A 6466-nucleotide genomic window follows, 5' to 3' on the forward strand; every position below is an offset into this window, starting at 1 on the left:
ATTAAAGAGGAAACAAAATCGAAGAGTATGAATCATCGGACCCCCAACGCAATTGTTTTTACACATAAAACTGCGACATCATAATCTATACAATAAAGGGTTCATATTGACGAACCTTTTATTTAAAAAATGTCCAGCTTTCAGAAAGTTATGAAGAAATAAATCGAGGTACGTGAATCATCCGAAACTCACCCTCAACCCACCCCGAAAAACAATTTTCACAACAAATTCCGATATAAAACCTAATCTACATCATCTAAATTATATCTCCCAAAATTTTTACTAAAAAAATATCCATTTTTCATAATTATAAAGAAACAAAGTCGGGGAGGGGCACATCTGTAGTCTTGCCGAGACGTTAATGTTTTCATTTCAATTTAATTACTTTAACATGGAAGGTTTCACATAATTACGCATTATTACAGCCTCCAAGTAAATTTTTGTCTTTTCAGATGTAAACAATGAACCATTGCAGCTCCACCCGTCATGCCCATTTGTTTCTTCAAATAAAATCAATACATTCCCCTTCTATATACCATAAATCTCATTGCATTTTGCACTCAATGCAGCATCGCTACCATTCTCACCTTCGTTAACCGTGCGACCACATACACCTCGCCATCAAATAACAACCTTGTTTCGTTACCGATTCTTCCTTTGCTCTGTTATTCACCGAAATAACTTGTGATGGAAACTGGTGAATTATCAATTTTCCTGATCTTACCTGGGATAATGACTTTCTCTTCCAGTTGCTCCCGAAGAAGAAAAGAAGGGGCAGCACCTACTCTTAATTGAAACAGATTCTAGGTCCAGAGAGAAAGGACACCAGAGACGAGACTCGAACTTGCTTCTTTCCACGAACGCCAAATAAAAAGCTTCTCTGACCCATGCGCAGCTTCTGTCTCCTTCATGTGACGTCAGTTCCTCTTTCGATTTCAACCAATAACAACTAAGCATTAATGTCACATGCTTCTAAAAGTGTTGCTATGATGACATTGCTGCTATACTGTTGTCGTAGAGGATTTATTTTTTATTAACTCAAACTAGTCTAACCACATAAACTACAATATATTTTGACCAACTATATATATTCAAATATAAATTAGAAGCAGCTGGAGGTAAATAAACAAAATCGAACATACATACACAAAGTATGTGTGTTGTTAGTTTGTGAGTCAGCTGCGGTTTTTAGGCGTAAGAGAATATATTCTCTATACCCCTGGTGTAAAAGACACCTGAAAGTAAGTCATAAATATATATGTATATATATTGTGAAAGTAAAAGGGAAATCATGAGAGTTGTCTTTCCTGGTGTAATAAATCCTATAATTCTTTTGATTCTAGTGTTTTGTGGTTTGTAACTTTTTTCTAGTTTTAATTTCTGTCAGAAATAAATATTATATTCTAAATTAGTAATTAAAAACTATATTAAACATAGTTCAACAGAGAAATCGGACTCTGTTCAAACGGAAAAGCTTCCATTTCTGACACAGTTGTAACGATATTCTATAATACTTAACATATTTTTGTAAGTATTCACTTATGAAAGTATAACCTGCAATTGTAGACTTTCGTTGGCACAGATGACTTAACGGTACCAAATTTTTTTCTTTATTTCTTACATTATTGGAAATATTAAAAAAGTTATATTAAAGACCCACATAGAGCAAAAATAAAAACTTTGATGATCTTTGTCTGACACTAGTATATTCGCCAATACATAGTTTGAAATCAAAATTAAACAGATTTAAATAATGGTTTCAAATTTTTGCACAAGGCCAGCAAGTTTGGGGAGGAGGTAAGTCAATTACATCGACCCCAGTACTCAACTGATACGTATTTTATCGACACCGAAAGAATAAAAGACAAAATCGACCTCGGCGGAATTTGAACTCAGAACGTGAAGACATGCTGTTAAGCATTTTCCTGATATGCTAACAGTTCTGCCGGCTCGCCGCCTTAACAGGTTTAAATAATAACAAGGAAAATTAACAACTTTATTCCTAATTATTTTAAGTAATACACAGGAAGACTGGCCCTTCTCTTCAAAGCTAGAAAATATTTCAGCCCCCAACAATGGCTGATACCCCACAAGGCACGAGTGAGGCCCACAACAGAGTATTACTTCCACATCAGGGACAGTATTACAGTAATATACACAAACATCTTTGCCCACATCTAAAAAAAAAAAAAAAGACCACAAGACAAACTGGCATTAAACCATTAATAGGCATGTCCCAATCTCTGACCCTTAGACATGTTGACTCTTCTGTCTTTTCTGTTGCTATTATAATGGCCTTTGTTCCTCAGTGCTAGTTTGGTCTTGCAACTCATCCACCTCTGTCCCACTCGTCTCTCCACCTTTTATCGCTTCTGTTGCATACATCCACTACAACCCATACTAGCAATTATTTCTCATCAGAATATCAACCCCCTGCAATCTTATTTCTGCTCATGTTGAGGAAGTTTGTGAATTCTGTAGTTTATGGTTTTTGTTAGAAGTTCATCATCATCCTTTAACATCTGCTCACCATGCTGACATGAGTTAGACAGTTTGATGAGATCTAGTAAGCTGGAGAGCTGCACCAGGTTTCAGTCTGATTTGGCATGGTTTCTACAGCTGGATGTCTTTCCTAATGCCAACCATTCTAAGAGTATAACTGATGCTTTTTACATGATACTGACAACTGCCATGGCTACATTTTCACTTGTCTTCATGAGACTTCTCAAGCACAGTATATCACCAACAGTCTTGGTTATTTGTCATTACCTCCATGAGGCCCAACATTTGAAGGTCATGCTTCACCAACTTGTCCCTTGCCTCTGTGAGGCCCAAGTTCTACATGAGAGGAGAAAAACTTTAGAGTAAATCAACATTATTTCAAGGTCAGGTATTAAAGAACATTAATGACATGTGATGAGATCAAAACCCAGGAATCTGGGCCTCACAGCTGGGATGACAATGTTTTAATGTCATCCCAGCTGTGATAATAATACCATCCAATTTACATTTATATTAAAAGTAACATTGACATTCAAGAATCAAGTTATAAATGAAAGAAATGATAAAATTATATAAATCTAAACTAGAACAAGAATCATTTCCTTCATTATATATATACAGAATATAAAAGAAAATGATTATACAGAAAATACATGACAAAATGTATATAAGATGCAAAATATACAAATCCTATTATGGTATACAATATTTTATTTTCTAGCTTTTTAATGTTACTTGTTTTAGTCATTAGACTGCAGCGATGCTGGGGCACTGCCTTGAAGAATTCTTAGTCAAATGAATTGACCCCAGTACATTGTTTTTGTTAAACCTAGGCACTTGTTCTATCAGTTTCTTTTTCCCCCAAACCGCTAAGTTATGGGGTCGTAAACACACCAACACTGGTTGTTAAGCAGTGGTGGGGAACAAAGACACACACACTGGGCTTTTTTCAATTTCTGGCTACCATATCCACTCACAAGGCTTTGGTCAGCCCAAGGTTATAGAAGACACTTGCCCAAGGCACCACGCAGTGGGACTGAATCTGGAACCATGTAGTTGAGAAGCAAACTTCTTACTGCACAGTCACGCCTGCATTAATTTATTTGTAATATAACATCTATTTAGTGATGTTATCATTGATTTATGAAAGCACATTTCTCATCTATTTACCCACAATGTTAAATAAATTAAGTCTTGTTTTGCCCTTCTGAAAATATGTTAAAGGAATATATATATAAATATATATGTCCTGCCCTAACTCTTCGAAACGCCAGTGTTTTAATGGTGGCAGCTGATGAAGGAAATGTTCTCTATGTGGCCTGTGTGTTTTCTGTACCTTGTTTATCATTTTGTCCATGTTTTTTTGCAACGTCATATACCCAGATATGCATCTATATATATACATGTAGATGAAGGTATGTACATATATATGCATATACTCATATATTATTTATATATATATATATATTAGACTATTCTGAGAATATTTTTTATTAAAGAATGTTAGTGTTATGTTATCTCATCAATGCAGATATAGTTGTGATTCTATAAAACATACTGTTGGGAGATAAAAAGTGTATTAACATAGTGTTATATTTTCCTACCGAGGAGGCGCAATGGCCCAGTGGTTAGGGCAGCGGACTCGCGGTCATAGGAACGTGGTTTTGATTCCCAGACCGGGCGTTGTGAGTGTTTATTGAGTGAAAACACCTAAAGCTCCACGAGGCAGGGGATGGTGGCAAACCCTGCTGTACTCTTTCACCACAACTTTCCCTCACTCTTACTTCCTGTTTCTGTGCCTGTAATTCAAAGGGTCAGCCTTGTCATACTGTGTCACGCTGGATATCCCCGAGAACTACGTTAAGGGTACACGTGTCTGTGGAGTGCTCAGCCACTTGCATGTTAATTTCACGAGCAGGCTGTTCTGTTGATCGGATCAACTGGAACCCTCAACGTCGTAAGCGACGGAGTACCAGCAAAAACATCTTCCTACCAGCATGAATACATTTAAAGATATATGATTGTTTTACAATAAAATAAATTTGGATGATCAGAGTATTACAATACATACATATAAAATAGATATGAATATTGATATCTATGAATAAATATGCACTTCCATGTGGGTAACTTGCTGCAGGGTTAATAAAATTCTAGAGTAACCAATGGGAAAATATCGATATTCATTGCCTTAGTAGCAGTGGCAGCTCGTGTATAGGCACTGTGGAACTGCAGCACCCACTATTTTCACTCAATATTATCAATAACATTCAATATGAGTCTTATTTTCTTTAATTCTTTCTGTATATTTGTACATTTGCACATGCACACATGTATGAGGAAAGAGGCTGCAAACTGGTTAGAGAGAGCACTGTTGCTCATGCAGTGCTGACCCTGTTGTCTAAGTGTAAGGTAGTGTCTATTTTTGACTCAGCATGTGTTGTGCCTGAAAACCATGTACCATATTCTTGAATTTGATCAATTGTAAATGATTATCATGTTTCTGCTTATTCTAATATAAGTTCTGTGACAGTAAGTGAACTTCAACAGCTTAGGTTTCTAAGAAAGGAGGTCATTCAACGCCTGGTATCCAAATATCTTGGCCAGGAATAAGCAACAAGAGGTATATTTGTAGTTTGAATTCTGAATGGCATCAACTGAAGAGTTGGCTCTACGTCTGTAAATTGAAAAATGAATTGTTTTGCTTCCTGTGTCTGCAGCATGGAGGTGATGTAACTTGGACAAAAGACGGTTTGAGAAATATAAAAATGAAAGTAAAAGACAAAAAAAACATGATAAGTCAAAGAAGCAAGTTGAAAATGTGGTTCCACTGTCACTTTTAGGAAACGCAAATATTAAAAAGAAACTTAGAGAGGCATACAGACTTGCAATCAATAAGCACAACATGAAGGATAAAAAGAACCATGAAATTTTATCCAAAATAATAAATTGTATTTTATTTTGAGGAAACTTTCAAACTCCCTTACATGAACATGATGAAAAAGATGATTCAGTAAATCCAGGGGTATTTAGAGGATTAATAAATTTTGCATCTAAATTAGATCCAGATTTGAAGAATCACTTAGAAACAAAGGTATTTCTATAACCATTCAGAATGAGTCACTTGACTTCCTGCGACAAATATGCCAGGAGTTTTGTAGCCAACATGGCTGATAACACGTTTTGAAACACACTCAAATGGTCATTGTTCTATAGTACGTGCTGAATGAAGAAATATTTGAGTGTTTTGGGGGATTCTTTATTCCAGAAAATCAAACTGCAGATGGCATAGATCAATTAGAAATAATCCTTCAAGGAAATGGACAAAAACCTGATAGCTCAGACATTTGATGGTACAAATGTCATGAAAGGCAAAAAAGCAGGAGTTCAAGCAAAAATAGAAGCAGTTTATAATAATGCACATTTCATTCACTCTTATGTACATCAACTTAATAATGGGGAATGCAGCAAGTATTGCACAGAATGCAAGAATAGTTTTCTCTAACATTTTGGCTATTCCAACATTCTTCTCAAGATCACCATAACATGTATCCATTCTCAAGAAGCATATGGATGTCAGCATTCCACGTTCATATTCTACAAGGAGAAACTTTAACATATGGACCATGAACAGAATTCATGAAAATTTGCAGCCTTTAAAAAGCTACCTTACTGAAATTCATTCATCAAATACAGGTTAAGCCATTATAGAAGCAACAGGAATTTTAAAATACCTGAATGATAATAATTTCATCTTTTGGTTAGAGCTTTTTCATCAGATTATGCCTCGTGTTGAAGTCATTTTCAGCCAAATTTAGAGCAATCTCAAAAAATTAGTGTAGTTGAAGTCAATGAATATATGACAAATTTCAAAACTGCTATTTACGAAATAAGGAACTCAGGGTACTGTGAGAATCCTTCAAGCAAAGGAAGTGTGTGACTGCAGATGTGTTGATATAATGGA

At 35.6% G+C, this 6466-nt stretch overlaps 1 protein-coding gene and 1 long non-coding RNA gene across 2 annotated transcripts in view; one reads left to right on the top strand and one right to left on the bottom strand.

The window, feature by feature from the left end:
- LOC106872557 (zinc finger protein 239) overlaps positions 1 to 856 on the bottom strand; it is a 6635-nt gene extending 5779 nt beyond the window's left edge. The window contains exon 1 of the mRNA XM_014919584.2: positions 725 to 856. The gene's annotated coding sequence lies outside the window, so the exon portion shown is untranslated. The remainder of the gene's footprint in view (positions 1 to 724) is intronic.
- Positions 1 to 1337, top strand: part of LOC128251134 (uncharacterized) — a 9967-nt gene extending 8630 nt beyond the window's left edge. The window contains exon 3 of the long non-coding RNA XR_008266985.1: positions 750 to 1337. This is a non-coding gene — a long non-coding RNA (uncharacterized LOC128251134). The remainder of the gene's footprint in view (positions 1 to 749) is intronic.
- The last annotated feature ends 5129 nt before the right edge of the window (positions 1338 to 6466 follow it).

The sequence above is a fragment of the Octopus bimaculoides genome, chromosome 28 (genome assembly GCF_001194135.2).
Source record: "Octopus bimaculoides isolate UCB-OBI-ISO-001 chromosome 28, ASM119413v2, whole genome shotgun sequence".
Taxonomy (NCBI): domain Eukaryota; kingdom Metazoa; phylum Mollusca; class Cephalopoda; order Octopoda; family Octopodidae; genus Octopus; species Octopus bimaculoides.